Here is a 9070-nt window from a genome sequence, read left to right on the forward strand (position 1 = left end):
CTCGGGGCAGTCTTGCACATCTGTACTGAGTTTCTCATCAGCAGCCATGGCTGGAAATGATCATGCTCAGCTATGTTGTCCTATATCTACAGTTTCTTTGCACTCTGTGCTTCCTGTCTGCTCCTCCTTGTTAAGTAAGATCCCCTTTCAAGTCCTACTTCTGAGAAGCCCACTGCAATTGTCCTGGCAGAGAGGGATCTTCATTCTGCAGGCTGCTGGCCTTGTCACGCTCTGCCTTCTGGCCGGTGTGCATGAAGGAGAAGGCCTGGCTTCCACCACCCACTTTTTGAAGGCTCTCATACACTACCCTGGGACCGCTGCTGTGCCATACTACATGAGAGGTCACTCGAGGCCCAGGCAGTATGGGGGAACAAGATGGGGCCATATTTTTGTGTGGGCTTGAACTCAGGATCTGGGAACTCTCTCTCTCTCTCTGAGTTTTCGTGCTCAAGGCTGCTGCTCTACCACTTGAGCCACAGCTCCACATCTGGCTTCTTGGTGCTTCCATGGAGAGAAATGTCTCTCTGGCTTTCTAGCTTATGTCTGGCTTTGATCTTTGATCCTCAGATCTCTGCCTCCCAAGTCACCAGGATGTCAGGCTTGAGCCTGAGCCAGAGGTGATGGGCACCAGAGCCTTTCTTTTGAGTTTCTGTTTATCTCGTGTCAACTAGCAAGCCCCAGTTAAAATAGTCAATTTCAGGGGTTCAAGTTTGTCTCCTAGATCAGTTAATCCAAGGAGATAAAGTCTCTTTGGAAAAGGCTACTTTGAATTGAATTGGCATAGGTGAGTGTCTGTGTGTGTGTGTGTGTGTGTGTGTGAGAGAGAGAGAGAGAGAGAGAGAGAGAGAGAGAGAGAGAGAGAGAGAGAGAGAGAGAGAGAGAGAGAGAGAGAGAGAGAGAGAGAGAGAGAGAGAGAGAGAGAGAGAGAGAGAGGGTTTGTTTCAGGGATACCTACCCCCATCTCTGTGGTGCCTCATCCTCCAATTGGTGAGTCCATCCTGGATCCCCACCCCAAGGAAGGTGGGTAGGGAGAGTACGTAAGGTCACATCGAGTGGAATGATCTGAATTTTATCCTGCAACTGAAGCCTGGAGAGATAATGGAGAGAAGGAGAGGTTTAGAGGAACATCAAAAGAAGCCTCTTATCTTTGGCTACAAGTACCAGAGAGAAGACTGAATCCATCCTTCTTGGTAGTAAGATAACACGTGCCCACTATTCATTTATTCTATTTTATTTCTGTGAGTCCTAGGTCTTGGATTCAGGACCTGAGTGTCATCCCTGAGTTTCTTTTTCTCAAGGCTGAGGATCTACCACTTGAGCCACAGCACCACATCTGGCTTTTTTGTGTATGGGGGGAGGTTTTTTAATGGGACATAAGAATCTGACAGACTCTTCTGCCCAGGCTGGTCCTGAGTCACAACCATCAGACCTCAGCCTCTGAATAACCAGGATGACAGGTGGGAGCCACCAGCACCTGACTGCCACCATCCATTTATATTCCCCTAGGGGCAGTTCTGGGCCACCCACATTGCACCCCCTTTGTTATGAGTGGGAAGCCGACATGGGTGCGTTTTATACTTCAACAGCCTACCTACCTGTGAGCATTGTTCCAGGTCAGTCTGATGGCAGCTTCCTCCTTATTGACAGCAATGACTTGGCTCTGTCACAAGAACAAATGTCCCCCAAGAGGTGTCAGGCCTAGGGTCTTTCCTCTGCATACTGCCCCTCCACCCCAAAATAACACACTCCAGCAAAGTGAAGTAGACATAAAGTGGATTCATTTTCTTATAACCAGGATCTGGCGAGATAAGCAGTGGTGAGGATCAGAGGCCCTGGATCGTGCTGGGTGGGAGGACAATGTGATGCCTCCGTATCCACTTTCCTTTAACTGTCTTAGCAGAGGGTAGTGGGGAAGGACTCACGGGAGAGACGGACGATGAATATCCAACACAGTCTAACCCGGGCACGGTGGGGCTTACTTCAGGGAGGTAGTTCAATAGGCTGAGGAGACAGCTCCTGACCTACAGCCAACCTCCAGAATGGGAGGACCACCTTGAGTCCAGCCACATGGGGACCCTGGGCCACCTCCTCCAGCACCCATTCAACCAGTTCCTATGTGAGAGAGATAGGTAGGGAGAGAGACAGAGACAGAGACAGAGAGTCAGAAAATGTGTGAGAGATAGAAAGAAAGAAAGAAAGAAAGAAAGAAAGAAAGAAAGAAAGAAAGAAAGAAAGAAAGAAAGAAAGAAAGAAAGAAAGAAAGAAAGAAAGAAAGAAAAAAGAAACAAGAAAGAAAGAAAGGAAGGAAGAAAGAAAGAAAGAGATAGAAAGAAAGAAAGAAAGAAAGAAAGAAAGAAAGAAAGAAAGAAAGAAAGAAAGAAAGAAAGAAAGAAAGAAAGAAAGAAAGAAAGAAAGAAAATCCGAATTACACTTTAGCCAGGTGTCGGTGGCACAGGACTATAATGCTAACTACACAGGAGGCTGAAATATGAGGATCATGGTTCATAGCCAGCCCAGGCAGGAACGTCTGTGAGACTCTTATCTTCAAAGAACCACCAGAAAATTGGATGTGATGCTGTGGCTTAAATGGTAGAGGCTAGCCTTTATCTGAAGAGCTCGGGGACTGTGCCCAGGTCCAGAGTTCAAGCCTCACAACTGACAAGAAGTGGACTTGCCACCACAAGTAGTGGACTGAATAACACCCACTGTCCTAGGGAACATGGCAGAGAAGTCAGGCCGAGCTTGCTGTCAGCTGGGGGTCATGAGTAGGTCACTTAGCGTCTCCATGCCTCGTTTTCCCCAGCTGCAAAACTGAGCACAGTGAAGGATCCCCTTCCTCATCGTGATAGGGTAAGGATGAAAGAGAGCCATGTTTTGTTTCATAATCCCGTACTAGTTGCACGATAAATAACAGGCCCCATCTGAGCACTTTCTGGGAATCTTCCTGTCATATGCTCACAGAATTGTGAAGAACCATATCTGACAGCCTCTCCCTCTATGCCTGGCTCTGCCCCAGAGATCCCTCTGTATTAATTCCTTGTTTCCTCACAACTGTCTCAGAAGGAGACTGAGGACCAATGGTCGAGGCCCAACCCAGAGCTTCACCTTAGGTCAAGAATCGGCTGCCATGGACTGAGTTTGGGACAATACATCTAAACCAATGACTGAGCGTGGCGCTACATGTCTAGCATTCCAACTAAAGAGGACCAGACCTGCTGGCACATGCCTGTCACAGATAGGAGGGCTGCGATCCAACCCAGCCTGAGCATATATTATCTATTTCAGAAATGTCCAAGACATAAAGGCTTACCTCACATGGTAGAAGACCTGACTGGCAAGCCTAAGGCATTGAGTACAAACCCTAATATACCAAAAAAAAAATCAGAGGCCTTGTGCCAGAGGCTCATGCATGTAATTCTAGCTACTCAGGATACTGAAATCTGAAGATTACAGGTCAAGATTTAAAATAGGGTTGGCTACACCCATGAATCGTCATTATGAGAAGACCCAGACTCTGACCCATACCAGTGCACTCCATACTAACAGGGCTCACATCCTTACTAAGGGCTGGCTATGCTGTCTGTCCCCCTGGGGAGTCACCCTCTGTGGGCCCCACCCCCAGGTCCTCCTAAGCTCTCTTTGCCACCAACCAGGCCTAAGGGAGTAGACATCTCCAGGGAACACAGATCCTTTGGTCTTATAATTTAATTGTGCTGAGTTCCCTTCTAGTTTTCCACCCTTCCAGGCCCCTAAACCTCGGCCCATGCATCCCCCAAAGATAGCATTTATAAGTTACCAAAGGGTCCAGCACTCCGTGTTACAACCTACTTCTACACACACACACACACACACACACACACACACACACACACACACACACACACAAACACACACACACACACACACACACACACACACACACACACACACACACACACATACACACAAAGCCGGCACGGGTGGCTCATGTCTGTCATCCTAGCTACTCAGGAGGCTGAGATCTGAGGATCACGGTTCAAAGCCTGCCCATGCAGGAATGTCTGTGTGGCTCCTATCTACAGTGAACCACCAAATAGCCAGAGGTGGAGCTGTGACTCAAGTGTCAGAGCACTAGCTTTGAGCACAATAGCTCAGGAACAGCACCTAGGCCCTGAGTTCAAGGCCCAGTTCTACCTCCAAACACACATACAGACACAGACACAGACACAGACACACACACACACACAGCCTAAAGCTTAAGTAGTCTCTGAGAAGAGAACCATGAATTCCTTCCATTAGGATCACATCCCACCCCCGAGAATGTGGCACTCCCGACTTCAGACCCACTGTAGACAAAACATTAAGCTTCTCACATACCTCCAATGTCTCATAGCCCAGTATGGCATTTCCTACTGTACACACTGCTATGCGGAAAACTTAGTCACTTCTTTTTTTTTGTTGTTGATCATGGGATTTGAACTCTGGGCCAGGGCACTGTCCCTCAGTTTTTCAGCTGAAGGTGAGCACTCTCCCACTTGAGCAACAGTGCCTATTCTCTGGTGGTCCATTGGACATCAAGTCTTGCAGAACTTTTCTGCCCAAGCTGGCTTTAAACCGTGATCCTCAGATCTCAGGTCCTGAGTAACTAGGATGACAGCCATGAGTTACTGGCAGCCAGCCAAAGATACTTTTCCATGCCTTTCATCCTATCTCTTCAGGAGACTGAGATCTGAGGACTGCAGTTGGATGCAACCCTTCGCTGCAAAATCCATGAGAATTCTTTATGTCCAATTAAACACCCAAAAAAGTTGTAAGTGGAGCTGTGGCTCAAATGTAGACTGCTAGCTTTTAGCATTAAAGACAAGGGATAGGACCCAGTCTCTAGTTTCAAGCTTTTTGTAGCAAAGAAGAAAAGGAAGCAGATGGGCACAGCAGAGCTCAAAGCTCACACATATACTCAAGACTCCCAGAACAGACCCAATCCTGCTCTGATTCTCTAGATTCTATGTCCTACATCATGGCAGTCTTAGATGGGACTGACCATGCACCAAGTTAGGACGTTCAAGTACAATCTCATACTGAGGATCCCTGACCTATCAGAGACTCAGGATCTCTCACTGTCCTGCATTGACACTGAGCAGTGAGGTGAGGTCTAGTTATCCAACCACAGGATGTGGGAATAAAAGGATTTCGCAGCCAAGGGAAGCAGATGGGAGGGCTCTATGTCCCTCTCTCTCGGGAAGGAGAAAAGGGCTGATCCATCCCAGCAATGTTCCTGGGTTGTGAGTATTCTCAATAACAACCCTGCTCAGAGCCCAGGGTCTCTGGTTTTCCCACCAGCCTCTACTCAAGCCTGCCCCACCTTCAGTTGGCCCTCTCTAAATGCCAGATCTGCCATCTAGACTAAAGGCTGAGCCAGAAGAGAGACCCACCTCTGCCTCTGAGAATGGCAGTCAAGAGGTCTTAGTGCCCCCTAGAGGAAATCTCGGGGCTACATGGGTCCCGACTCCCGCCCTCATTTCCTGTCTGTCCTGTGCCATTGGCAAACTTACCTCTGTCTCTGGTAGAGGAATGAACACCAGGGTAGTTGTAAAACCTAACTCTGAAATCCTTACCCAAAAGACCACCAGAGACCGTCACCATGTAAAAGCAAAAGAGTCTTTATTGGAAGCTTGATCTTGGTCCCCCCAGTGTACATGGCAGCAGCCCATGATGCTGAGAGGCCCCAAGCCCATGGTTACAACACTTCTTATACACTTTTTTAGGGAAGGTAGGGCTTCACGTACATCATAATTTCTTGTAACAAATCACTACAAACCCCAGGAAAATCACAAAACGACTTTATAGTATGATTGGCACACTACAAAGTGGGAAAGGACCAGAAACAAGTTGTTGGTTAGATCAAAGGGGCCTACGTTCTTTAAACTGGTTGGCTTGCACCACAGAAGAGTCTCAAGAGAATACATGCTAAACTGCAGAGTTCCTTTTTTAAACAAACACCACCTGTGGCCTGACTGCAGCGTCACCAAGCACTCCAGCACCTGCCTGCCTGCGGTTTTCCCAAGGATTGTTTATGTTCCTAGTCCCCTGGGAATTGCTTCTTCTGTTCATTCTCAGGTCGGGTTCATGGTCAGCTGCATAACTCATACCTCAGAATATGCTCGCTAGCTCAAGATGAAGTCACCCAGGCCTCAGTCTTCTCAGTGTCATCTTCAGATTGAGCCCTGGAATGTTCATGTCTCCAAGGATGTACTGCACAGGCATCCTGTGGCAGATGCCAGCCAGGTGGTCAATGGTGAACTCAAGGTGGCAGGACTTTTAAAAGCCATGTTTTTGGGTAGAAGGCTCTATCACTGATGGTCGAGGTTGTCAGGCGAGGTCACGGCACCAATGTCCTGACACACCTGACCTGGGATTATCCTCCTTCTTCATCTTCCTTGCCCACTCCCCCCGCCTTGACACTCCCTCACCCCAAAACCTTCCTAGATCTTGGACCAGAAAATAAACTTATTGGGGCTGGGGATGTTTGAAAACTGGTGACACAGCCTGAGCCTTAGAGTCTACCTGAGGCTGCTTCCCTCTGCAGTCGGTGACCACAAAGTTCCTGGATGTCATAAAGTTGCTGAGGGGTCATTGGCTTGGTCCTACATACTGTCTTTAAGCTCTGAAACTGTCCCCATAGATATTGTGAATGGTTGGCTCCCTTGATTCAGGGAATCCAAACCAAGGCTCACATGCTCCCTTCTTCCCTTCCTTTCTTCTTTTTCTCCCAACGTCCTCCTCTCTCTTTCCTTTCTTTCTCTGACTCTTGGGCCTTGAACTCAGAGCCTAGGTGCTGCCCCTGAGTCTTTGTGCTCAAGACCAGTGGACTAAGGCTTGACCCTCACATCCACTTCTGGCATTTTCTTTTTGGTAGTTAGTTGGAGATAAGAGTCTTACAGGCTTTCCTGCTCAGAACTTAAGCCTCGATCTTCCCATCTTAGCCTCCTAAGTAGCTAGGATGACAGGCATGATGCACAGGCATCCAGCTCAAACCAAGGTTTCTTCATGTGTTGTGGAACCAGCACTGGAAATTTTCATCATCTGTGACCTATCCCCCCCACCCCGAGCTTGGCGCACACTGTAACTCTTTGTTGGATAAATAAATAAGTATCTGTCTACGACAATACTACAGAAAAGTCCCATCTGATTCTGGTAAGCATCTTGGGTGGGCATAACCTGATGTAACTCTCTCACAGTTCTCCCTACTCCCTCTTCCTGTCCTTCTGGTGCCACCGCACTTAACTCTTTTGGCTCCGAGGACGTGAGCCACGATGTACTTGCTGGATTCTGGGGCCTCTGGGATGCCTATCTTAAAGATCTCTGTCCAGAGGCTGACCAGCTTTGTGGCACTCAATTCCCCACTCAGGTGTGAACAATGTTGCCGTGAGCTGAACGTCTGGCTGAAGGGGCATACTCTCCACCGCCTGGGGCCAGACAGGATGGTCCACCATATCCGGCCCCCAAGTTTCATGTTGCAGAGAAAGGATCCTTGAGGCATCCCAGGTCTCTGAATCTCCCAGAGTCCAGTACAGGTGATAGGAATCGTCTCTGCTTACAGCTGGCAGGTTGGGGATGGCGAGGTCACAATCTCTGCTCCCCACAACATTCTCAACTGTGGTGGCCACCCTAGACAGAGCCAGAGGCTAATCAGTAGCTGCTGGAGAAAGGCAGTCAGGGCACGATGTTCGTAGCAGGAGACCATCTGTCTAGGGAACTCTACCTGTGTTGCTTTGAACATCATTGTTTGGCAGCTGAAATGGTCAGTCTAATTTGACCCATAATCCCAGGTGTTAGTGGAAATTGCCAACTTCACGTAAAAACCTTGGAAAAGATGGCATTTCACTTGTCCCAATCAAACTTAAAGGGTTCCAAAGTCAGTGGACTCTTTTCCTTCCAGACAGCCTATAGCAGGTTACAGAAACTGGCATTCAGAGAGCCCTAGCTAACTGCCATGTCCTGATACTGAGCAGGCTCCAGCAGAGAGAACACACTTGCATACCACTGCCCAGCTGGAAACGGCCCAGGCAGGACAGAGATTGGAGTCTGCAGGACTCCAGGGAGGACTGCACAACAGTGCACTGACACGGAAGGGAATCCACACCATCAGTGGGGGCCTGTAGCTCTCTGCCCAGATGCCCACACACACATCAATGTCCTGGGTAAGGTTGCCCTCTCATCCTTCGTATTGGTGAGCCATCAGCCATATCACACCGTTCAGTACATCCCAGACCCTCCTAGCTTCACAGCCCCTGCCCTCCTCCCCCACATCTCATTCCCAAATTATGTTTGGCAGACACATTCCCAAGCCTTGAATTAGTTCCAACTATACACACGAGAGCAGAGTGTCTGGGTGGAAGAGTGTGGCTGTGGTTACACGCATGAGCCTTCTGGCTGAAGAAAGAAGGACAGGTGTCCACTCTGGTCTGCGCTTCCCACAGGCCTCCGAGTAGAGACCTAGACAGGCCCAACAGCTACAGTTGGCTACAGGAAAGGGGAAGAGGGAGGTGGAAAGAAGTGGAAAGGAAATCTACCGAAACCTTCTCCAAAGATGCCGTGAAATGATGAAGGAGAAAACAGAAATTGTGGCTGGGCTTGTATTGGGCATTCATGAAAAAAGAACAACAAATACACATACACAAAAATAAAATGCTTTTGCTCTTTTTAGGCACGGTGACTAATGTATATTTTCATTGTTCTCATCTCCCTACACTCCCAACACACACACATTCACACACACACACACACACACACACACACACACACACACACACACACACACACAAACACAAATACAAACCAGTGACAGAAGACTCATTCATGCAGCACTTGCAATTTACCACCTGATCATTCACAGTCAGTCTGTAAAAGGAGAAAGATGATCGCTCTCGCTCTCTCTCTCTCCCTCTCTATCTCCCTCTCTGTCTCTGTCTCTCTCTGTCTCTCTGTCTCTGTCTCTGTCTCTGTCTCTGTCTCTGTCTCTCTCTCTCTCTCTCTCTCTCTCTCTTGCACACACAGACTCAGCGCATTGTCTCTCCTGAGTTAGTTGGTT

Source organism: Dipodomys merriami, unplaced genomic scaffold (genome assembly GCF_024711535.1).
Source record: "Dipodomys merriami isolate MVZ:Mamm:240054 unplaced genomic scaffold, mDipMer1.0.p SCAF_268, whole genome shotgun sequence".
NCBI lineage: Eukaryota > Metazoa > Chordata > Mammalia > Rodentia > Heteromyidae > Dipodomys > Dipodomys merriami.